The following is a 25,182-nucleotide window of genomic DNA, read 5'->3' as shown; positions in this document are numbered from 1 at the left end:
ATACTATTTCTGGTCCACATTAAGCACTGTTGGTATTCTAGATTGTCAGATCAAGGTCACTCAGTCTGACACTGAGGGAATCAAACATCAGGTCTCACGAAGGTGAGATCAATAGAATTTAACCATCCATACATCTAACCTTGCTGGAGCCAATCATCAGAGACTCCCAGCAGCATCAATCAGACACACATGTTTATTTTGGACAGGAGAGAAGAGTGTTGTTTCTCTGCCTGGAAGGGATGCTGTGTGCTTAGATCTTTTTTTTTTTTTCTTCTAATTGTTCAACCCATTTTTTCCTCCTTACTCTTCAGTCACTGCTGCTTCTTTGAGCAGAGCAATCATATAAGCAACACAGTCCAACCGTTGCTGTGTGGTTGGACTTGCCGAACTCATGCCAACCCATGCCCCTTCTCTGACACGGCTGAGCCATGACTCTCTCCTGGTTACTCTTCTTCTATGTGGTTAGAGACAGAGTAGGAATAGGCTCTCCTTACCTCTTGGACCTTTGATAGCTCAAAGCCAAGTTAAGCCTTTGCACCAAGATGTTTTCTGCAGTGTTGGAAAGGACCTCCAGAATGGCCCAGCAGGAGATAATAGATCTGGAGTCAATTTCAAACGTTTCCTCATCTTTCTTATCTTAAAGGTTTCTTCCTGAAATGCAGATTTGTTCCCCTTTCTAAGGGCAGTACCCAGCTCCTCAGCTTTGGGATTCCCATCAAAAGGAAGACATTAAATCCAAGGGCTATACAAGGCTTTTCTTAGAGACCTGTGACAAAGGCTGCCAAAGGCTCCTCCCCAAACTTAGCTGTTCTCTAGAGTTTCCATCCTTTATTAAGGATCCATGCCTTGTCATTTCCTTTGAGCATTGCTGTTCCTGCATCACCTCTTCGTCCCCTTCACGCGAGACATGTTCCCTCCCTGGGATAGAGCTAACACACGCCATGCGGTCCGTGTGCCAGGGTGGATCAACAGGAGCTGTGCACCTCCATGGCACATGTCAGGTCCCCTCCGTGTGTTGATCCGACGTCTCTGGAGAGTGGGAGCGTCTTGGCTACAAATCCAGCGTAATGAATTGCCAGTAGATTCTTTGGGGAAAGGGATTGTTGGGCTAAACATGTAGAAGATGACTCTTCCCTTTCCATCCAGGATTTTTTCAGCCAATTTGTTTTGAACAAACCAGCAGCCTTATCTCCTCCCAAGTGGATCTTCCTATATCATTAGGAATTCCTCATGTCGCTGCCCTCTCTCTGTGCATGTCCCTTGGCAGGTTGCCCTGCAGGGACCCTGCGAGCCAGATCCCAGCCTTGGTAGTGACAAAAAAACCCCACAACCCCAAGTCTGTGTTATATTTAATGAGTTTTTTGCTTTGCTGATGTTTTTATAACAAGGAAGATGGAAAACGTAGAGAGTGAGAAACCGGGCAAGGCAAAAATCTGACAGCAGTGCTCTGTCAGCAACCAGAGGGGAGAGGTAGCAACATGAGCAGCGAGAATATACATCAGAAATGCATACATCCACCGTGCCCCTGCTGCTGGGGAGTCTGGGATGGGTGACAGTAGAGCATACCCCCTTCTCACCCCCCAGTGCTATCAGCTCCTTGGGGCAGTATGTTTTGGGCTTTGGTAGCTCTATGGGTGCTCTTTCTCCTGCTTCAATCCCATGGGTAACTTAGAAAAGGAGGACTGAGTCGTGATGGAAATGTGCTGCTGAAGAAGTCCTTCAGCTGCGTGTGGTTTGGCAGCAGCCGAGAAGCGGTTTGCTCGGTGTAACAGAGAAGTGGCCTCTTCTTTCTTGGAGACGAAGTCTCTTGGAGCAAGGGCTGGGTGCCAGGAAGGCTTCACTTCTGGGGTGGCAGTCCGGCTGCCGTGAGCGGCTTACGGAGAGGCTCTGTACTTGTGGACAGAGGCACTGGGGAGCTGAAGCAAGGGAGACTTGGGGAAATTTGCGACCTGTTCCCCTCCAGAAAGGATGAGAAGTAAATACAGTGAGTGCCAAGGAGGGGTTTGGAGCCAGGAGTGAGTGAGCATATGTTGTTACCAAGTCTGTATTAGAGACATAAACCCATATACTAGGTGTGTACAGTGATGCTTTATCAGAACAAAGGTTGGAGGGTGATGATTTCCTATTTGAAACATGTCTGTAAGCTTGCTGCTTCTCTGCGTTCACCTTCAGCATGGTGACCCTCACCACGTACCCTCCAGCTCTGTGCCTTCCAGCACGACACTGCTTTTTCCCAGCTCATTTGCTGGGAAGCTGCAGGTTTGAGACAGCTTCTGCTGCCCCGGGGCTTCTGACCAACGGTTTCACTGTTGAGCACCTGGAGGACTTTTACCTGGGCCATCGCGATGGAGGTTGGAGCCCAGAACGGCTGCGTGGGAATCACTTCAAGTATTACGCTTGTGTTTTCTGAGGCTCAGCCTCCTCCTTTGTATGAGGGTGACAGACCCCGAGAGCTTTCCTTTGCCCTGGCAGATGGGGGAGCAGCCCCAGGGAGTTGGAGGAGTGGATTTAGGGCAAGGGAGGTGAAGGAGAACCCATTGCTTGGGTGAAAAGCGCTGCACATCCCCCCTGAGGTGCTGTCAGGCAGCTGATTCTCTCCCTGGCTTTGTCCTGTGCCATCAGGACAAAACGTGGGAGATGTCCATGTGTCATCCACGCCCTGAGTGGGCTGCGGTTGGACGGGGGTTGCCTTCTGGTTTTACAGCTGGCCAGCAAACGCTGGTTGGAAGGTGACTTCTTGCTCTGCCAGCAGTGTTCAGCTAGGGAACCTGGGGAGCAGCCAACTTCTCTCTTTGCTTTCTGAATGTCTTCATTACCCAAGGCACACAGTGGGAACCCGCGGTACCTTTGCACTGCAAACGGCATCCCTCTCCCTATAAATGCCATTATGCCTGTGCTGCCGGGATGGCTCATGCTTTAATTGCCCCTGGGCTGCTGCTCAAGGCCCCGTCTCCGCAGAGCTTTACTGTTTATGAAACAAAATGTTGATTTTTTTTTTTTTAATTTATTTTTTTAAGGCAGATGAGGAGAGTACCAGTCAGGGAGATCGTTTCCCAAGACATCATCACACATTTCTTTTTCAGAAAGGGCGGGATCTGTCTGGCATGTGCCAGTGCTCTGTTTTCCTGTTGTATCACTGAGGAGGCAGGAGGTTGTCCCAGCGTGGAGTAGAAGCAATGCGTGCTGTTCCTCTCAAAGTCAGGTGGCCAAAGCCAGTGTTTTGGTCCTCAGTGGTTTCTTTGCCAATGATTTCTTTGGCCACAGCCACCAGCTCCATGTGCTGTAGGTGAGGAGCCACTCTGTGCTGCGATAGACTCTGTTAAAGGTCCCTGTGAAAAAAAAAAAATAATCTCTCATCCAGCTGGCCCATCTCTTTATCCCTGAAAATAGCCACAGTGTGAAGAACTGCCATTCCTTCTGCCCTCGTAGCTGCACAGGAGCATTGATTCACAGAATCATAGAATAACTCAAGTTGGAAGGGACCTGTAAGGACCATTGAGTCCAACTCCTCCTCGCAGGACTACCTAAAACTAAACCATATGCCTAAGAACATTGCCCGGACGATCCTTGAACTCTGACAGATTGCCGTGCTGCTCGCAGAAGCAGGTGGATTGTCTTTGCCCACTCAAAAACCAAGTAGCAATTGTGTTAAGAGAGTATGGCCCCTGTGTTCAAACAGCTCGGGTGAGGACTTTGGGATGTTGAGGAGGTATCACCATAAATCTACATCTCCTGACTTGGAGAGGGAGGCAGGCAGGGGCAAAGAGAGGGGAATCCTTCAGCTCTGTACAGCAGAGCAGCTTGGGGAGGACTTCAGCTCACAGGGAGATTTCATGGGGCTCTGCAAAGGAGCTGGAGTTGTTACTAACAACTCTCAGGAGTTGTTATTAACCCGCAGTATTCATCAGAAGCGCTCTAAGAGCCGCAGTTTCATTTCCTTGCTAGGGTGGATCACAGGTAGCAGTTTTGGGACAGCCACTGTGATGATGGCCAGGCTCATGCGCCGAACTGGTGCGCGGCCTGGTGCGTAGCTGGAGGGCTTCAAGGTGCTCCTGGCCCTGGATATTTGTACTCCCATGCTGCAGGCATCTCCCTTACCACCCAGGAGAAGTAGTGTTCAGCTGCAGGCTGCCCAGAGGCACTGCTGTTGCAGCTGAGCTGAATTTATTTCATCCTTATGTAGATGCCCAAGATCGTGGCTGCTGGAGGTGTTGAGCAGTTTGGTCGCCCATTGGTGCACCCCAACACATATTAAGGTGCCTCGGATGAGAGGAGTGAAGGTTGTGCAGATGGGCCTGGAGATGGGCGACGCTCTGCAGGGGCAAGCGAACGCCTTCGTCCCCTCCAGTCCTGGTTTGTTCTTCCACGCAGACAGTGCCGCGGTCGTCTTTGGGGTCCCCCATGGGGTCCCAGCAGGAGGCAGAGGGAGGGCTGGGGAGGGGTGATAGCACCGCTGCTCATCGGTCCCTGCTTGGGGAAGGTCGCCTGGGCCAAGCCTTGTTCTTGCATGTGGTTGCAGGAAGGCCAAGTCAGGTGAGACCTCCTGGGGGTTGTGAAGAGCAGAGCCTCTAATGCAGAAAAGAAAACCAGCCTTAAATAACAAGCTACAAAGCTAAAGAGAAATATTCATTTGGGAGCGTGTCATTAAAGGCACCAAATTCCCAGCTGGGAATGAAGCACCCAGGCTGCTGTAAAAAAATCTGCCTTGTTTGCCTATGGGGAACACTTGCAAATAGGCACAGTGACAGGCAGGCATGGTTCGAGTGCGTGGCATTAGAAATAGGAGCAGAGTTACTGTGCGATTTGAAACAGGGAACATAATCTGAGTCACCTGGGAACATTTGAAAAAGTTATACCATGTACTTTTTCCTGAGAGATGTTGGTCAAACCATAAACTCAGCTCTGTTTGTAAAACGAGCCGTTGAACTGCTTTGCTGAATCATTTGCCAAATTGGTCCTCAACCAGTTTGCTTTTAGAAACTGCTGGGGAGGTAACCACGCCATCGGTAAATGCCACATCGGTTCCAACCTTCTTTCAGCAGAGCTGCTGCCCTTTTAGCGCGAGGTGCTGTTGGAGCCATTGTTCTGGGATCGGGGAATACCTGCGGCACAGCAGGGAGCTGAATGATGTCATCGACGTTTGTTGTATATTGATTAAAAATGGCCAGAGCTTCCTTCCCCAAAGTACTAATCGCTGCTGCTTTGGCACTCATCAGGGATCAATGGGCTGCTTAATTGCGAGCCCCTGCTTGGAATTGTTTGACGTGTCTTTCCGTGTTGCTGTGCGCGTGCGAGGGTGTCCCACGCTGGGCTCCGTGGGTGCCCCGAGCGGTGCTGGGCTCTGTCCGGTCCGGGCACAGCAGGCTGCGGGCTCCACCCCTGCTCCTGCCTGATGGTGCTTTGAGAAAGCCACCAGCATCGCTGCTTGCTCGTAGTGACCTGTGGCTGCGGGTAATTATCAGGGGAAATATTCAGGATAAAGGTGTAGTAGAGCTGCAAAATTTCTTGCTTTGGCCCTCTGGGTGAGGAAGACATGGTCCGTGGTGGTGGGTGCTTTCAGGAGGGCACCGGTGGGTCTGTACTGGCTCATCGCGGTCCAGATCTGCCCCTTTGCATCTCAGCCTCACCTTTTTGCACAGTTTGTGTCTCTTCTCCTTTTCTGCTGCACTTTTCACCTCCCTACAAGCCATTCCCCTCTGTCCTCTTCCATTTCTCCTTGCAGCCAGTTGCCAGCTGCCTGCACAGCCACTATACCAGCATCGTCCCTGGGCAGCCCCAAGCATTGTCCTGCTCCATCCTGGTTTCGGAGCTGCTGGGTCAGACCCATCACTGAGCTCACACCACCAGTGCCCAGCCAGGGGCCGCATCCTGCCAAGGGGCCGCTGGTGCAGGCTCCCCTTCCTCCCACTGCAGGTCTGTGACCAAAGTTACGTTCTTTTCCAGGTTCAGCCCTCCAGCACCTAAATTTTTCATCAAAGCCCAACCACCTAAGAAGGAGGGAGGCCGGTCGGCGCGCTCAGCATCTGCAGAGAGCAGCTCCAGGGACGGGGGTGCGGAGGAGCCAGCCGAAGCCCTGGCAGCAGTGGGGGATCCTGCCCAAGAGCCAGCAGTTGGAGATGACTCCCTGGAAGCAAAGGTAGATTTTCTTCTCTGCCTACCATCTGTGTTGCCTCCCCCAGCTTTCCACTGAAAAGCCGTGCTCGTGCCAACCTCCCTTTTTGCTGCCCTGCTGCCACATGCCCTGAGAGCGGGCTGGGCAGCAGGGCCAGCGGCTGGACGCGGGGCTTCTGGGGAGGGAGAAATAGGACAGTTTTGCTTGGAGAAGGCCACTCAGATTCTCCTGACTTATGTTGGGTTTGGGATTTTTTTGTTTTTTGTTTGGTTTTGGGTTTTTTTGTTTACAACATCAAAGGAGGCTTGTATCTGCATCATGATGTGAGGGCTTTCAGTTTCCTTTCTGTCTCAAGCTGTGCCAAGTACTGATCTGCATGTAGCACCTTCTCAAGCCCAGCTGGAGCCACCCACTTTCACGCTTCTGCCTTCCCCCAAGAGCCCGTGTTGCAGTGATGGCCGCAGAGATGACTTTTTATAAAAGAAGGCTTTGCAGACAAAGTTGCCTTTGATGTGCTGACCTTCCTGGTGAAGCTTGCTGCTTTGGAGCTTGACCTTGGTACTAGTGGGAGCTGGCATGTTGTTGTGCATCGTGTGGGACAGAGGCTGCTCCTAGGGCCGTGGAAAAGGATGTAAGAGAGCCCGAGAGGCTCTGAAAGTGCCAGCGTTGACATTAAGTTCAAGGAGGGGACCTGCACATGCTTACATCCAAATATCAGCAGTTTTAATGTTGTAACTCTGCACATTTTTTCTGAATCAGGAGAAATTATACGCTGTAGACGTAAAGAATAGTGTGGCTGAATGTTTTTTGGATAGAAGCATGAAAAGATCTTTATTTTGTGCTCTGTTGACATGTATGCATGGGAAGTAAACCAGGGAAATACAAGTGGACGTGGCTAAGTAGGATCCAAAATTGCTTCAAAGGATTCTTCTGAATTCAAAGGATGCTTCTAGATTGCAGTTTGGTCTTCTGCTTGTGTCACTCTATCAAGGCAATCGCCATATAACCTCCCTGGGGAGGTGGGAGACCACAGGCCTAGGAAAGATGTGGGTTAGCATCTTTGGGAATATACACTTGACAAAGCTTTGCTAAGCTTGAAAACGTAGAGACAACAGAAAGAGCATCGAGACGAGAGAAAACTCTTCCCTCCCCAGTGCTTTATCTACTGGGGAGATAGAGCCTCTGATTAGGTCTAAGGATGTCCTGTAAATATTCTTGCAGATTCTGCTGAAGTCACGGCCACAGCACAAAGCACTTCTTCACATTAGTGAACAAGGGGGTGTTCTTAAATGTCAAGAGCAGTCGCAAAGCCCTCTTTTATAAATAGCGGTCAGAAGTCCAGGGATGAGTTTCCTCTTGAGACATGGTGCCTTTGAGGTTCAATACCAGCTCTTGGCTGCTGCAAGACAGAAAAACATCTCAGCTGCCTTCTTCAGGAAGGTGCTGTTGGAGAAGAATGACCGAGCAGAGATCCTCAGCTCTCCAGCACCGATGAGTGCATGAGATGAAACCTAAGCACCATCTGAAACGGGATAGTTGTGCTGAGCACTTTCTAAGTCCTCATTTTCCTGTTTTTAATGCGTCTCACTTGCAGTTGTGTTCCTCTTTTTGTCACAGAAAACCTAACCTGTCAAGGCATGGGGTTCTCGGTGTGTTCCTCGGGCAGGAGTGAGCAAAGCCAGGCTGGCACGAGGGTGCAAAGTACCCTTGAGGTCTCTGCCAGGACTCAGTGCTGGGCGCACGCAGCTTCCTCGTGCAAGCTTGCGTGTAGGAAGTGCAGATGGAGCCCGTGTCTCATCTGTGGGTGGGCTCGGACCCACGCTCAACTGACGCGATGGACATACCCGTGCTTGATTTGTGCCCAGGTCCCATCTCAGCTGCTCCTGGCTTGGTGAGGTGGTGGAGCCTGCAGCAGAGTGGTCTCACCCAGACCAGGCAGCTGCTTTCTGCAGCTCATGGTGCTTGTTTTCCAGTTGCTGTCATCCACTGCTGCGGAGCTGGAAGGTGCTGCAGAGATGGAGGGTGCTGCGGAGACTCAGAGCCGGGTGAAGATCAAGGAGTTGATGCCGTTCACGGAGGCAGAGCCCCTCACCTTGGGAGTGGAGGAGGTAAGTGGGAATCTGACTTGCTTATGTAGCCCCTGCTCCCACTGGTGGCCCTCGGCGCTGCTCACAGAGTGGCGTCACAGCCCTCCCAGCACGTCGCACAGCACTGCTGAAGCAACCGGTCATTGGAGAGGCCGTGCAGGACATGTCGTAGGGTTGGCCAAGGACGTTACCTGTGTGGCGCCTATGGAGGGCATTATTCGTCCCGCTCTTACTAATCAAGTGGTCGATAGGAAATTTTTGCAGTAGATTTTGCTGCAGCATCTTGAGAGAGCAGCATGCAAATCGGAGAGAGGAGACGTCCCAAGTTACTTTGATGTAGTGTATTAATGAATGTATTAATTGGTGAGTATGGGAGATTTTTCCCATGGTTTCTCCAGTGGAAAGTGTCATGGATGCAGGATGAGATTAGGATGATTTTGCCTGTGTTTGAGGAGCAGGCCCCTCCAGTCATGTCTGTCCTTTGCTTCAAGCCATGGCTCTTCTTCTGCATCAATTTGGATGCTTGACATCTTGATCTCTCCTCCCCTCCCTCCAGGTTTTTGACATCCTGCCGCTGTACGGTATGCTGCAGCCGGGCGAGAGCGAGCGGGTCACATTCACCTTCTTTGGCCACGCAAACATCGTGGCCAGCGTCACGGCACTGTGCAAGGTGGAGGGAGGCCCGACCTATGAGATCGCGCTGAGTGGGGAGGCTTCGCTCATTGACTACCTCCTAGACACCACGGAGATCGACTGCGGGCTGAAGGTACCACGCACTTCTCTTGGCAGCGGTCTTTAAAACCATCACCGGCGGGTTGCTGCTGACCTTGGTCTAGGGGTCTCTCCCCTTCCCAGCTACTTTGTCAGCTGTACAACCTTTGAGTGATAGGTCCTGCATCCAAGGTGGTTTTTAATGGCCATCTCCATCCCCCCCCAAAGCTGGGAATTGCTCCTCTTCAAGGTTCCTAACGCTGCCTCCTGGGGCAGGCAGGATCCCAGCGGTGATCTCCAGAGGGACGTGCCTTGAGACATCCATCCACTGATCCGCTCCTAAAGCCTGAGGTGCAAGGAGATGCTCTTTTTCAGTGCTCTCGATTAATCAACAAAATAAACCAGGGAGGAAGTTAACTTGGGCTTCCTGTCACTGAAGCTGGAGAGAATGTCCCAGAATAATCCCCACTTTACTTCTTTTTGGTTAAAAACCCCACAGATATTTCCAGCTGTTGGCCCTGCATGTGTTGCACTGTCTGTCTCCCTTTTTGCTGGTATTTTGCTTGCAAGTACTTGTATGCAGGTGGCTTTTCCTCTGAAATGCCTCGATGCCTCCTTCTTTGTTTCAGCTAGATGTTGGATGACACCTTAAAGGGCAGAGGGCTTGTATCCCCTCGTTTCTTTGTTACTGGTCTTTACATGGTTGTTATTGCACCTCTGCGTGCTGCCGTAAATATCTATTCCTGTGTCGGGCTAAGAGGTACTCTGTGGCTGTGGGCTCCCCGGGTTAACCCGGGAGAGTCAAGTGCCCATATGTCCTCTGCGGTCCCTGCTGCTGTGCTGTGTTCATTTCCTTTCAAGCCAATGAAAGAGGAAGGAGATTCCCAGCATCAGGCCTGTGTCTGTAACTTCCCGCTCCTCTGTCCTCTCTTCAGCTGTTTAACAAAGTCACCAAAGCAGAGGTCACCCTGCAGAACAGCGGCAAGGTGGGCTTCACCTACGCGGTGCTCAGCCCCAGCGCGGCCACTGCCAACAGCCCTCTGCCCGGCGTGCCCCTGGTTGTGCCCAGCACGGTGAGTACGGAGGTAGCACAAGCGATTAACCCTGGCCCTTTGTCAGGCTGCCTAGGAGAGCGTTGTAGATGCCCTCTTCCTGCGAGCTTCCCAACACACAGCTCTGCTCAGACCCGCGCAGTTGTTGCCGTAAGCAGCATTGTCGGCCCTGGCAGCTTGACAGGGCTCGCTTTCGCTGCAGCTGTGTGGTGCGCTGGATAAGGGCTCGGGGGACCAAGTGGCAGGATGTGTCCCGCTCAGGAGCTTGTCCCTGCAGCGTGGAGGGGAGCGGGGAGCTGAGGGTCCAGCCCCGCGTGCAGAGGGCGAGCCGAGGAAAGCTGCGGCTGTGTCCTGTCACCCCGAGCCATGTTGCCATCTGCTTGAGTTTGCTCTCGACCTGGCTGGCGTGAGCCCAGCCCGGGGATCGGACAGTCCTTCTGGAAGCCCGGAGAGGAGGTGACCTTCCTGGCAACACCTTCTTCCTGAGATCTCATCCTGGTCTCTGCTCCTGCGTTTCCAGAGATGTATGTTTGCAGGTCATTGTGAGTCCAGATAGGCTCGTGCACCCTCGGTGTAACCGCACAGGCAGGAGATGTTTGGTTGGGGTCGTTAATAAGGGGTGAGGCCCTTCGACAGCAGCCTGGGAACCACTGACATGCTGTGAGAGGAGCTGCTGGGTCTGCTGAGAGTGCAGGCAGTTCACTCATCTTCCACAGCAGCTGGTAAAAGAGCTTTTATTTCTTCGGTCTGGCTCTTGCTAGCAGAGGTGTGCTCATGCTGAGGGTAGTCTGTGCTGTGAGAATGCATCCCTACAGGCCCTCTGAAGGACACAGTGCATCCTGGTGTAGGAGACTTGAGCTTTTGGGTAGAAGAGAGCTAGAAGGCGATGTTGTCTGATGCTTTCTTCTCTTTGAGAACCTGCCTTCTCTTCTCAGCGTGTCTATCGTCTGAGCCATCCCTCCACCAATCCCTCTTTGGTTTACATTTCCTCCCTCTTCTCTGGTGTCCTGCAGGGTTACATTGGACCAGGCAAGGAGCAAGTGCTGAAGGTCTACTACCTGCCAGGAGTGCCGGGAGTCTTTTGCAGGACTTTCCAGGTCCAAGTGGGTCACCTGGAGCCGAAAGAAATCTCCCTCAAAGGAGAGGGCATCTTTCCCAGGACCTACTTGGACCTGCCCAAGAACACCAAAGGTGAGCACTGCCTGTCTGCTCCCCAGGTAGGTCCCCGGCTTTTTCCCCCATGTCATATCATATGCCCATAGGGCAGCTCCCACCCATCTCCACCAGGCCTGGAGGTTTCAGGGCTGTCAGACCAACACTCAACCCTCTGGTTGCTTCCTGAGTGTCTAGTAGACGAGCCCATGTGGGCTTTGCCCCGGGAACCATCCTGCAGAGCTTGCCAGCATATCTGTTGGTGGCCTGCAAAGATGATGCCTAGACAGAAAAGCTTGGGAAAGCTGTAATGCGGGCTGGCAGGGATTTTGTCAGGGTTGGCTTTGCATCGCGTTGCAGGGGATGAGATGCTCCTCTGTGGGGCGCAAGATGGGTGGGAGTGAACATCAGGATTCAGAGAGGAGTAGCAGCATCCATTTTGCATAGATTGCTCGAGGAGTTTGTTTCTGGGAGAGGCCAGCATCGGGGGAGTGGGACTTCCCAGCTTAAGTGGGCATGGTGCTGCGCCCACACTTCTATTTGTGGATGTTTTCTTCCTTCAGGAAACAAAAAGTATGAGAAGATCCTCCAAGGTGACAGCAAAGGTGGAAGACGACAGCCAGAGGGTCGAAGCAGTGGTTCTGGGGGAGCCTGCAGCCGTGGAGCCACCCACGAACGACTCGGGCACCGTGGTGAGAATGGCTGCTGCCCCGTTTGTCACGTGCCACCCTCCCGCCGTGTCACTTGGGCCCCTTGCACCCTGCAGCAGGCTTCCTGGTACCCTGCTGGCACTTGGGACCTCCCTGCCCGCATCTGGCCATGATCACGCATCATCTCAGCGTTGCCCCGGGGGCTGCCCACCTCTGGTAGTTGTCCCTCCTGTAGATGCACCAGCTTCCGGACTACCCCAGGGAGAGATCCTGAAGACCATGCTCATTGAATTTATGGTACTCTGTGAATGGAGATGCAGGTCATTGCTGGGGTGTTTGTGACTCACACGCCAAGCCCTGCCAGGTTTACAGAGCTTCATAGCAGCAGCCTGACTGCGCCCTGGGACCGTGCTGTCAGTGTTCGTCTCCAAAAGGCACCAGCTTTGTTGTGGTTCCGTTTTGGAGAGAACTTTTGTCCAAGCTGCTTTGGCAGTGGCTGGGGGCAGGCAAATACTTGGAGCACTGAAAGGTTCCTGGCTTGTCTGTCTGTTTGTCTGGCCAGATCAGCTTTTATAACAGTGACCGGACAGGCAAAGATGCTGGAGTTCATTTCCCCCCAGATAAGGTCCTGTCTAAGAGAGCAGGAGGTGTCACAGAGACTGAGCAGCGAGACAGGAGGACCCCATCGCCCCTCTCAACAAAGCAGGGTGGGATCCTCTTTCATAGACAAGCCTCTCCCTTGGGAAGGGCCTTTGCTAACCAGCCACTGTCTTTGCTTTCCTCAGTTCGACACATGGCTGCAGATGCAAATGGAGCAGATGCTGATAGAGGAACACGCCCTGGAGCAGCAGAAAGCTCTCGCTTCCGGTCCTTCTGAGGACACTGTCTTTGACCAGCGTGCTCATCGGAGGCTTCTCAAGTTAGTGGGGACTCCCGTACCCTATGTCCAGGCACCCCGAGGGTAACACCCGGCGGCACACCCCTGCTCCTGAGAGCTCCTTGTGCCTGCAGAGCTGGGAATAGCTGGGGACTCAGCTCCCCACCGATGATGGGTTCTGTTCTTGGAGCTGAGGGGGTCCAGTGCCGACCATCAAGCCCATCCAAACAGCACAGACAGCATCCCTGCTGACCAGCTCTGAAAGAGGCAGCTCAAAGCTGGCGTCTTTGTTCCAACTAACAGATCCCACTAAGCAAAAAGAGCAGGGAACGGCACAGGTTGACAAAGCCTTGACAAGCCCTACATCAGGTGGCTTGGGTGCTGGTGGGACTGCAGGGCTTGCCTAGGTAACTTGTCCTTCCTTTTCTCCTTCATGAGGAGGGACGGGCACCGTAGGCTCCAGTTCAGGAGGAAGAGGCTCTGCAAAACAGATTGTTTAGGTGTTTTTGTGAGTGGGATTACTCTGGCAAAGGACCTTCCCATGAATCTTGTAGGTGTGGATTACTGCATTTACCAGTGCTCCTCTGGGGACAGATCTGGTTGCAGAGCAGTACAAACGAATTTTTTGTTAAGGTCCCACTGGTAGCGGAAAAAGCCTTGGACCTACACTCCCCGTGACTTACCAGAGACTTATTACCAGGTGGTAAGGCTCGGGTTTCACTGGCTAGAGTTGAGTTTTTACAGCAGTAAATACAGAAATACCCACTTTATTTGCATCTTCCATCCACTTGGAAACGTAGCCAGGCTGTGGTTTAAGGGCGCTCCTTACTCCTCCTTTCAGAGCTGAGCTGCCCGAGGAGTATGTCCTGGACTTTGGCTATGTCATTCTCAGGAACATCCACACACACATCGTGAAGATCACCAACACCGAGCAGTTCCCTGTGTCCTTTCACGCCGACGGACGTGTCCTGTGTGACACAGGTAACCAGTGCTGGGGAGACTTCACGTGGGCTTGAAGGAGCTGCCTCTGACAGATTAGCTTAAGCCACTGGACATGGGGAGTTTTTCTGAGTGCTTATTTGTATAGCTTTGTCCTCAGTACCCCCTGCTTGGTGCTTTGGAGCCTGAGTTCTCCTGGCCAGCAGTGCTCAGAGACCTGGCCTGCCTGTGGCTGCCCTAACATGTGATTGCAGGGGCTGGATGTGCTGATCACTGTGGTCACCTCTGAGCATCTTCTGCTCTTGGCTACCGTGAGCATCATCTGAGTTTTTGTGCACGCAGTGGGTTTGCGTTGCAAACAGATGGCCCCTTGGTGGTTTGGAAGTGCTTTGGTTTAGAGTTCATAATGTCTCAGCACTTCTGTTCAGCCTCTGGTGTATTAAAATAGGCTTGCGAAACAGGCCTTGAGGTAAGGCTGCAGTGCCATCAGACAGTGACTGGCTGGGTCTGAAGGATGGTCAGGTGTCTCCTCTAAGTTGTTTTCCAGGGAGCGCCACAGCCTGTGGGAATTGTAGTTGGAAGTTCTCCTTTGGAGAGGTCTGCGCATCCTTCCCTGGGTTGCCTGATAAAGGAATTACCGGTGCTCGTCAGCTATTATGTTTCCTTTTGACCATGCGAACCTTGGATTCTGGCTGTGAAAAGCCTTTCTCCTTGAGCAGTGGCAAGGGAGAAAGAGTGGCAGGCTTCTCCAGAGAGGCAAAGAGCTGCCCTCTTCTTCACAGAGCTACCAGCCAGGACACCCGTATGGCCTTAACGTGCTTGTGACACATTTCCTGTCGCTTGAGTGTCTCAGCTGCTTTATTTTCATCTGTTCAAGGTTTCAGCGTAGACCTGGACCGTGTGAAGCACCTGCCCTGCTGCAAGACCAAGACATTTGAAGTGCGCTTCGACTCACCAAGTGCCAATCTGCCACTGGGAGCTGTGGACGTGCTCCTGCCCATCAAGGTACCTCACGGTCCCTTGCCTCCCTGTGCCCACACCACCTTTTGGGGCAGGCAGCAGGTTGGGGACAGCAGTAGATGTCACTTGGGCTCTCAGCTGGATGCTCTGTCCTTCACTAGGCAGCAAGAGGCCCCACGTTTCATGTCCACCTCCGTGCCAACGTGACTGTGCCGTCCCTCTGCCTCTCCAGGGACAGACTGGAGTTCTCCGCTGTCCAGTGTGGGCAGTGCCAGGAAGAAACCGCCCAGCTCCACAATCAGCTCCAGGTCCCCTGTAAATGGTTCATCACCATGAATGAGCCTGTTAAGAAGGTAAAGCACAGACAACGTGTAGCGCCTAACTTCTTGGTTGGGTTTTCTTTGCCTCTCTTGCCTTTTCTGCCTCTGTGGCTGCCTGAGCACTTGGGCTACAGCTCGTTGAGGAAGCTTTAGAGAGTACCGAGCAAATCTGGTTCGCCTGGACCTGTTCACTAGCTGGTGCTTCACTTGTCTGCCATCTTCCCCCATTCCTCCTCCAAGGACAGTGCCTCCCCATCTGCCTGCCCTGCCTATGTGTCTTCCCTCCAGTTCTAGACCAGTGGTGGCCGCGGCTGGTTTGAATGTGGATGCTCTCAGCACCGTGACAGTATCTCAGAGCACTGCAGGACCTGAGGGTCTGTTCTCGCAGACCAGGGAGACCTCCCACAATTGTTTTTTGTGCTCAGGTGGACAAACGTTTGCCAGCGAGGGTGCATCAGAAGCTGCTGCAGGAGTCGAAGGCCAAGCCCTGTGTTTTCAAGGTGCTGCCCTCGGCTGGAGCCCTGGCCCCAGGACAGCACTGCAACGTGCAAGTCAGGCTTTCCCCCCCAGAAGAGGTGAGATAGGCAGGTGTCACCCCCAGGAGGTGTGGCAGGGCAGTGTGGTAACAAGAGCCCAGCACAGGGAGGAGGAGATGAGGTCTGCCTGCACATGGAGCTTTCTGCAAGCCCCATACCCACGGTGCCTCAGTTTCCCCTGCAGCGCACTCTTCTGAGAGGGGCTTTGAAATGCCAATGGGGAGCTGGCACAGAGAGCATCAGGGCACTGCGGTGTGGCTCCCTCTCAGCACATGGGGGGAAATCTGCCTGTTTCCCCTCATCTTCCTCCTTGCATGGGCGTGCTTGCAGGCTGTAACCATCTTGTCTCTGGCTTTAACCAGAGCCAAGCCCTGAGCATAGAGGAAGACCCTTATTTCTAGCCAGTGAGAGCTCCTCTGCCTCCTTCATGTAGCTGACGTTTGCCTGATGCAGCATTGCCAGGACTGTGTCTGGGCAACATAACCCTGAAGAAGGAGGTGAAGCAGCCCCTGAGTCCTGTGGGAGCTGAGTCCACCCACGAGGACCTTTCTTATGAGCATTGCGCTCCCTCATGACTGACTAGGTGGAAACATGTGGTAGTCTGTTTTAGATCCATCTGATCCCCAAATATGCAGTTCCACTTCACAGCAGGATGCATCCCAATTACTCAGAGCCAGCATGCAGGTGCCGTAGCCCCTGCTGTAAGTTAGTATCTGTTTTCCATTCACCTTAGAGGTACTGGTAACATCCCTGACCTTGGGGCAAGGGTTGAATTTGAGGCCCTGTCACCTGGGACTTCATGGAGGAGCTCTCTGCACTTCTCTCTTTTCAGAATTCCTACAGAAGGAGCTGAAGATTAACATTTGCTAGAGCAGCCAGCCCCTCCAGCTGCAGGTCTCGGGGCAGGGGCTGGAGCCACATCTGGAGTTGAGCCCCGCAGTGCTCGAGCTGGGAGCGGTGCTGCCGTACAGCCGTGGGGCGGAGGGGACGGTGGTGGTGAAGAACCCATGCGAGTTCCCCATCGAGTTTTACTCGCTGGAGTTCGACCAGCAGTACTTGCTGAGGAGCAGGTGGGAGGGAAGGTCTGGTCCCCATGTGCATACTCCTGTAGCTCCACAGGGCTCCAGCGTTCCCAGGCTTGTGCCGGGGAGATGGAGGCAGTCCCCAGGGCAAAATCTGGTGGCATTTGAGGGTTAGCCAACTGGGCTGGCAGGCTGTGGCGGGGTTGGATAGTCTGTGTTGTTGGGAGGAAGGAATGAGGGAGAAGATAGGTTGGCTGGGGAGTCTGTTCATGGGATGGAGGTGAAGAAACACATCCCGTCTATGGTTTCTCTTCCCTACGCACACAGATCCTGCGGATGCTCAAGGACTGCGTTTGCCACACCACCTTCTTGCTGCTTCCACACGCCCCGGGTGAGAAGCTGCCCCCAGAGGTGCTGGAGTACTATCAGGACCAGAAAAGACTGCAGGATGAGCAGGCAAAGCGCAAGACTGGGGAACCAGCAGGCCAGGACAACGGTGAGGGTTTGGCATTGGCTGTCCTGAGTGTGGACACAGCAGGGAGTCCAGCCCACCTCCCCTGAGCTCTCCGTGACCTCATTCTCCATGGAAAGCCCATGCTTTTAGCAGCCACCAGTTCCCCAGCTTGGTGGAGGAATTCCCGGGTGAAAGTCTGTGGCTTGGAATGCGCACCCTCTACCAGCCCTGAGTGCAGTCTAAGCAAGCTCATATCTGCCTACCATGGACTGGGGGAATAATCAGGATATCCCCTTGTGTCCCTCATCCACAAAGAGTAGGACTGGATGAGTTCTTCAGCCGGTAGAACCAGGTCTAATATCACAAGCTCTTTTGTATTCGCTCCTTCCCAGTAACAAAAGCACAAGCTCAAAATTCTGAGGGCAGAGACAGCCTGGGCAGGGAAACTCTGCCTTGGGAGTTTCTCGTCTTGGGAAGTTTTCCGTCTTTTGCACGTGGCCGTGCAAAGTGACGAATGGCAAGAGCAGATTGCCTGGCCACATTCACCCTCCTCTTCCCTCCCCATGTCCTTCCTCCTCAGCAAACTTTGAAGATGTCCAGTCTCTGTCAGATCAAGGAGGAAAGCACTCTGCTGGGATTGTTCACACCATCTCATCCCATAACTCAGTCGTTCCCTCCTCCATTCTTGATGAAAGCCAGTCCAGCAAGGTGGGCTCTAAAGTTGAATGTGGAGAGGAGGAGGAGGAGGAAGGCACTGAAGAAAGACATGGGACAGGTTATAACGCAAAGCCCTTCACCTATTTTATGTCTGTTGTGGCAACAGGGCCTCAGTGGAGGACTTCATTGTCATCTCCATCACTTCACTGCAGCCTGGTGCCATCTTTGCTCCTGTGGGCCCTGAATGCACTCTTGCATATGAAGTCTGTAGGATCCTGAGAAGAGTCTGGGGCAGGGACAAGGGAGAGGCCAGGGAGGTTTTTCCCAGCTGGCTGGGCTAGCATCCCTTTTTCTCCCAGCAATTCCCAGTCTCTTGCTCACCATTCCTCGCTGGCTTCGATATCCTGTAACAGCCACGAGCTCCATAGCCCCCCAGCAATGCTGTGCCATGGGCATCTCGATGCATTTGTATCTTGTCTGCTGGTTGCAGAGCAGTCCAGTTGTTCCTCCTTATCTCCCTTCTGTTGGATACACTTGTAACACCAAGCTGCCCCCCAAGGACCTCACCTCTCAGACTTGTGACATAGAGAAACCATTAAAGTATGGTTTCATACGCATGGCTAGGGCTACTCCAAGTTGCATTCAGTTGCAAGGCTAGCATGACCGTCGAGCAACCAGTGCTGAGTGTCTTCTTGTCTCTACAGGAGGGACAGCGAGACCCTGGTGCTGCAAAACAGCACCCCACTGCCCGTGGCCTGGTGGGTCAGTGGGCTGGAAAACCTCGGGGAGGACTTCTCCACGTCACAAGATGAGGGCATCGTTGCTCCCCGCACGGAATTTGGTGTGCATCTCTATTTCAAGGCCATGAAGGCTCTAAGCATTAAGAAGATGATCCGACTAGAGGTGAGGGGGACTGTGCCCTCCCTGGCAGAGCAGGGCAGAGTGATCGCTGTGCTCCTAGGGAGGGAGACTGTGCTTGAAGGGTACCCTGCCAAGAGGGCAAAAGGATGAGCCTTCCTGAGATTCCTTTCTACCTGCATTGCCGGGGGCCAGGCCCTTAGCAGCAAGCAGCTCTCACTGAAGGATAACGTTTTGGAAACTAGGTGACTACTAGGGTGCTCTTGTAGCTGAGCTTCACAGGGCAAGTACTCTGTGGAGTCCGGAAGAGATGTACTGCTGTACAGCACCTCAGGAAGAGGTGCTGCCTCTGCATGGCTTACGTCTGGGTTACAAGGCTTCATCCGGAGCCCATGCATAAATTTGCTGCTGTGCATGGTTGAGTGCTGTCGTTTGGTTGTCCAGACTTGGGCGTGCTCCCTGCAGCCATCCTGGAGTCTGTCTGGGGCTCTTAACATAGAGCAACAAACTCTCAGCCTGGGATTTTGTTCCCCATGGTTTAGGGGCTGTGTTTCAGTGAGGGTGCTGGGTGGTTGAAGAGGAGAGGGTTGGTCGTCAATGCTCTGGGACACCTCACACTTCTTGTGGTTGCTCTAACATCGCCTTGCTTCCCAGGGCGCTTTAGCAGCAACACTGCTGCTAGAGGAGTGCCGAGGTGGGCTGACAGGGTTTCTTACTGTGTCAGAATCTCCCTGGGTCAGCCCATGAGATGAACAGGTTAGGAAAGCTTAGGAGTCCACAAATGCTTGTCAAGCAGGGGAGGCCATGGTGGAAGCAGCCGGCAGAGGCAAGGCCTCCTCGTATATTGTCTAGCAAAAGAATTGAGGAGAATGGTCCAAGCAGTGTTTGTTTGCTTCCACCTCAGGTTTCAGGTGCAGAAAACATGCTGGGGATCGTTCAGATTGAAAATATCCAAATCCTTGCGGAGGTGTATGATGTTGCTCTGAGCATCAGCATGTCTAAAGGTGAGTGGATGCCCCCGAAGCCAAGTAGTCCGGGTGCATGGCATTGCCTTGGCAGGTGGGCAACCAAAGCACTTGGGACGGGATGGGGTACCATGCAAGCGTGGCACGGATACGTAACGCACGTATCCTCCAAGCTGCGTGGAGTGAAGCACTGTCAGGGCACAGAGAGAGCCTTGAGTCTCCCACCTCCAAGCTTTGAAGTGTGCAACTTCATGTGCAGATGGATTTGGGGGCTTTGAAACAACAGTGATGTGAACAAGCAGTTGGCAACTTCTGAAGGCTCGGCATGGCACATAGAGTGGTTGGATCTGTGCTTGGAAGCAAGGAGATGGAAAGCGAGCTCCTTAGCTGCTAAACCCTGCAGATATTCTCTGAGTAAGGGAAGGGGCAGCAAAGTAGCTAGAGAAAACTTCCCAGAAGGGAAACTTGCCGAGAAGGGGTTTGTGCCACCTGAGAACTCCAAATCTGTATCTTGTCACCTGGTGTAGTCTGCAGCAGCTCACAAATACTCACCATTTCTTACCTCTCTCTGCAGGTTTTCTGCAGGTGCAGGTGGCAGCGTGGATTTTGGGATGCTTAAGGTCCTGGATGATGCAAAGCAAGTGCTGACTCTGAAGAACCAAGGGAAGTACGAGATTGCGTGCAGGTGGGTCCAGCTGCCTGGTCCATGAGTGCATGGTGCCACCACCTGCCCAGGCCTGCATTCTCCTGTCCATGGTTAGAACCTGTTCCCATGCTGGCTACCTCATGGTGCAAGTAAATACAAAACCTGGGCTCTCTAATCTCAAATACTTTAATAGAGCATCCAGCCACGCACCAGCAGTTCTTCACAGCTCAGCAGGAACCAGAAGGAGAGACCCTGAAATGTAAGCCCCTCACTGCTGAGATTCATTGCCGCCTTTGAGGGTCAGCTCATTTCTCTTTATGAGACTCTTGAAAGGAGGGAATGAAGAACTTTGGTGTCAGTTAGCTTACAGCAGTGCTGATTGTCTGCTCTCTGTGTCAAGATCTGGGATTCCCCGAGCAGAGCTGTACCCTTTACCTTGTATTACTTTTTATGGTCCTATGCAAAGTCCCGGCTGTGCTGGTGGCACCGGTATTTTTAACTGCAGAGGTCTGTTCCTTCCCTTTCACCCCAGTTTCAAGCTGGAAACCATGGATACCGACATACGCGACTTGGCATCCCACTTCACTCTCCAGCTGCAGAAGGGCGTGCTGACTGCCTCCGGGCACCCCGTGCAGGTCCAGCTGCTCTTCCACCCCAAGATGGAAATGAACATTGAGGACAAACCCATGCTGCAGTGCCAGGTGAGCTGCCTGGGCCAGGCGGTGTTAGCACACCGTGTCTTGGGAGTGTAAGCAGGACCTGTGTCTTCGGGAAGGAAGGCTTTAGTTGGGGAATCCTCTCTCATCCATATGCAATCAAGTCTTTCAGAAACCATTTGTGATGCTTCCTAAGCAGAGCTGAAGCTCTGGCTCTGGAGGAGGCATTTAAGCAGGGAGGGTGAGCTGATGGGGACTTGGGGTGGCATCAGGGGACAGAGATAGAGGCTGTCCTCTGCTGTATTTACCAACCCCTCCTCCGTTTGCAGGTGATTGAGCCCAGCATCTGTGAAGGAGGCGAGACCATTGCCATCATCCCAGTAAGGGTGACAGCGAAAGCCGTGTTCAGCAAGTCCAGCACTTACCCTGCCTCACTCATCAACTTCAGTGCCATGATGAATGGCAAGAGGAAAACCTGCACCTTCTATGGCAAGCCGAGTCCTAAAGCCCTGGGTTAAAGGACAAGTTCTGTTTTGGTTTTGTGATCCCCTGCAGAGAAATAAAGGCGAGCTTAACACCAAGGGACCAGGAGAGTCAATAGAAATCCTTTATTAGTTGCAGACAAAAGTGATAGAATATCCCTAACTCCCTGTATAGTTACATAATTCTCAAACAAGGGGTAAAAGGAAAAAGAAGGAAGAGTCAGCATAAAGAAGGAAGAGTAAGTGTGACGAAGGAAGAGTAAGGTGAGTGCTCCCTCAGCAAGTTTGCACACCACACCGAGTTGGGCAGGAGGGTCGGAAGGTTCTGCAGAGGGATCTGGACAGGCTGGATCGATGGGCCCAGGCCAATTGTATGAGGTTCAACAAGGCCAAGTGCCGGGTCCTGCACTTGGGTCACAACAAACCCACGCAACGCTACAGGCTTGGGGACGAGTGGCTGGAAAGCTCCCCCGCAGAAGAGGACCCCTGGGTGTTGATTGACAGCCGGCTGAAGGTGAGCCGGCAGCGTGCCCAGGTGGCCAAGAAGGCATCCTGGCTTGTATCAGAAATGGTGTGGCCAGCAGGAGCAGGGAGGTGATTGTGCCCCTGTACTTGGCGCTGGTGAGGCCGCACCTCGAATGCTGTGTTCAGTTTTGGGCCCCTCACTCCAAGAAGGACCTTGAGGTGCTGGAGCGTGTCCAGAGAAGGGCGACGGAGCTGGTGAGGGGTCTGGAGCACAAGTCTTGTGAGGAGCGGCTGAGGGAGCTGGGGTTGTTCAGTCTGGAGAAGAGGAGGCTGAGGGGAGACCTCATCACTCTCTACAACTACCTGAAAGGGGGTTGTGGTGAGGTGGGTGTTGGTCTCTTCTCCCAAGTGAATAGTGACAGGACAAGAGGAAATGGCCTCAAGTTGCGCCAGGGGAGGTTTAGGCTGGATATTAGGAAAAACTTTACTGAGAGAGTGGTGAAGCACTGGAACAGGCTGCCCAGGGAGGTGGTGGAGTCACCCTCCCTGGAAGCGTTCAAGGAACTTGTGGACGTGGCACTGCGAGACATGGTTTAATGGTGGTGGTGTTAGTTGATGGTTGGACTTGATGATCTTGCAGGTCTTTTCCAACCTTAGTGATTCTGTGATATGGGATAAACATGTTTTCCAACATTAAAGAAATTACCATCCCTGGGGTATAACAGTCAGGTATCTCAACTCCGTTTATCGCCCACCCGGGCCGTGCTGTGGGGTTATTACTGTGTTCTGTGTGTGTTCTGTGGCGGTGGGATGTGAAACTAAATACTCTAGAGGGACACAAAGAGGGGATTCCAACACCACACTTCAATCCCGCACGTTGTTCCAATGTTAAATATGACTAAAACTTTCCATCAGAACATCCCCAAGCCAATCCCAGAGGAGCCGTGTATACAGCTGCCTTGCAATTATAATGGTCAGCAAACCTTACGACAGTTATTTGCGGCTCTGTCTCCGGGGGGTTCCCTTTATAGGACAATGCGTATGTGGCATGCCGCCTGAGGGAATGTAGGAGGTATTGGTGGTGTTACAAGGTGAATCTTGATTTTGCCACCCTTTTGATGCATATCCCCAACAGGTGCATGTATCTCTGATCAGGGTCCTGAGCCTACTAATCAACCATGTTTCAGGAGGATCTCCAGGTCCAGTGTCACATGTCATCACCTTGGTACAGTTAAAAAGAGGACTGGGTGCCCCCCTAATGGGTGGTTTGAATTGAGGGTCTTGGGGTGGTTGCGTTGTGGTAGATCCAGACCAGGCCCAGATCAGATTAGTTCCGTCTTTTGGAGACCTTTATGTTCTCTTGGGGAGCTGGATGCGCCAACTTGGTTCCCACTTTGTGGTATAGTTGGCTTCAAAGGCATCAGGCTTCTGGAGAGGATGGAGCATCGGATCCCACGGATAAGGTCTACATGGATACTGACAATTGCTGTTTTCAAAATTAATATTACCGCTAGACAAATTGCCACGTCGTAACAAAGGGTTTGATCCTTCTATTGGAACCAGGACCGTTACATTAAACAAAGGCCTGGTAACATTACAGAGCAGATTCATTAACGTGGCATTCCTCGACAAATTAGGAGGCTCCTTCCATGTTTCATAGATGTCACCTCCCATCAGTGGCTTACCCTTCCATCGTACCTGGCTATCAGGGTTTACAGTCGTCCACTTCTTTGCCAAAAATGTAAGAGAGGTGGCATTAGTCGTGTTCAAAATAAACCTCAAATTCACCGGCATCATGAAAAATCTCAGCCCCTCTTCAGCTGCTCGGGGTAAAGTAATATATCCTCCTTGATCCGGTTGCCCCCATATTCTCATAAAGCCCTTTATCATTTCCCAGGCAAGGTTTGGGGCCTCGTCTCCCCAGCCGCTTGTGGCAGTAAGGGCGAGGAAAAGGATCCCCCAAACCAACGTTTGTGGTGCCAATAGACACATTCCGCAAAGATCAGCGAGCCAGCAGCGATGGTTTGTGCAGTTACTAGCCTGTCGATCTACGCTGGCTGCAAATGCTCACAATCACTGTTCATTATAGGCTTGACTGTAGGTCTTCTCTAACCACCTGTGATATTTCCTCCTAAAAGAGAACAGAAAAAAACCAGAAACCCCAGTCCAACGAGGACCGGTTTTAAAAGGAAGGGATAATGCACCGAGTGTCAATTTTATGCTCCCCTCTATGGGCATCGGTGGCTGTGCAGGCATACAGGTTAAGGGGAGTTTCCCAAACCAGGGCCCCTTAAATCAATCAAGTCCCTATGCAGTGGGTTGGAGAGGGCGTTTGGCTCCGGCCTTTCTCAGGATAGGAGGGAGCCATTGGCTTTCCTGGAGTCCTTTCCATGTCCTGATTAATGCCTCCAGGTTAGGCGTGGGCAATTTGTCCATGACCTCCCTTGGAATCCCTTTTGCAATGCCTTCGGCCCACAGAGCGTATCTCCTATGATCCCGAGTGTTCAGCATCCTTCTTTGATGGGTTTGGGAACAGGGGCCTGTGGGATGCTGCTGTTTCCGTTCCCCTTGTCCCGCTATCCTTCGGAGGTTTCCCTGAGACTTAGTCCCTCCTGTGTTCATAAACCCCATTCTCTGTCCATAATTGAGTGACTTCTGGGCACCTCCTCGGACAACATTATGGTATCCCCACCCATAAGCGAGACTCTCCACACATATTCTGTCTCTGTTTCTCCTGATTCTCTTGAGTATTTCTCCTGAATTTTTGCTATATCGGTGGGGGAATAAGGAATGGTGTCGGTCGTTATTTCCGGTTCCTCATCAGCCTCATGTTGCGTGAAAAGGAATGTGGTTTCAAAATTTGTCTGTCAGAGTCCCGGGACTTTCACTGATTCGTTTATCAGAGCCCCAGAGAAAGGACTTGCACTGAGCAGGTGCACAAAAATCGAAATCAGTTATTTTATTGAAAGCGACAGAAACAGATTCGAGATTGCTGTTGATAAATTCACTAACTGCAATAGTGCTACTAATTAAGGTTAATCTTGCTAGCAAACTTGACAGTAATACAAGAACCCGGGGATAACTGTCACCCGGAGGGTGGGAGGCGCAGCGCGTACCCAGAGAGGCGTCCCTGCCTGGGGTGGGGGAAGAGAACGCAGCCCGTCGACTGCTCCGTCAGGTGTCAGGTTCTTCTCTCCCACTTTAACAATCATTTTCTCTGTCTTTCATCCCCCAAAAACTACGAGGTCCCCCCCATATGTGACATGTAGCATGATTTGGGTGGAGAGACGAGTGCTATAGTCATACATGTTTAGCACGATCTCTGTAGTCTTCATTAGCATATGCAGGGTGTGAGTTGGAATATGCATTTCACCGGTAATGAGGCAAAGGTCAGTGATGGGACACGAAGCCTTTGGAAGAAACAAAGACCCATTCAGGCTTCTGTTATCTCGCTGTCTTTGCTGACCACAAGCAGAGCTGTCCTGCCTCCACGGGGCCCCCTCCTTATCTGCAGGCGAGTCTCCACTCCCCCGGGTCGTACAAGAGATGCCAAGAGATGCCAAGGTCAGTCTTAATGGTTC

At 52.4% G+C, this 25,182-nt stretch overlaps 1 pseudogene; it reads left to right on the top strand.

Moving 5' to 3' along the window:
* The window catches only part of LOC132317437 (hydrocephalus-inducing protein homolog), a 77,720-nt pseudogene extending 56,548 nt beyond the window's left edge, over nt 1-21,172 (top strand).
* The last annotated feature ends 4,010 nt before the right edge of the window (nt 21,173-25,182 follow it).

This window comes from Gavia stellata, chromosome 8 (assembly GCF_030936135.1).
Source record: "Gavia stellata isolate bGavSte3 chromosome 8, bGavSte3.hap2, whole genome shotgun sequence".
Lineage (NCBI taxonomy): Eukaryota > Metazoa > Chordata > Aves > Gaviiformes > Gaviidae > Gavia > Gavia stellata.
Note: the sequence above shows the minus strand (reverse complement) of the source record. Positions and strands in the feature narration are given on the sequence as shown.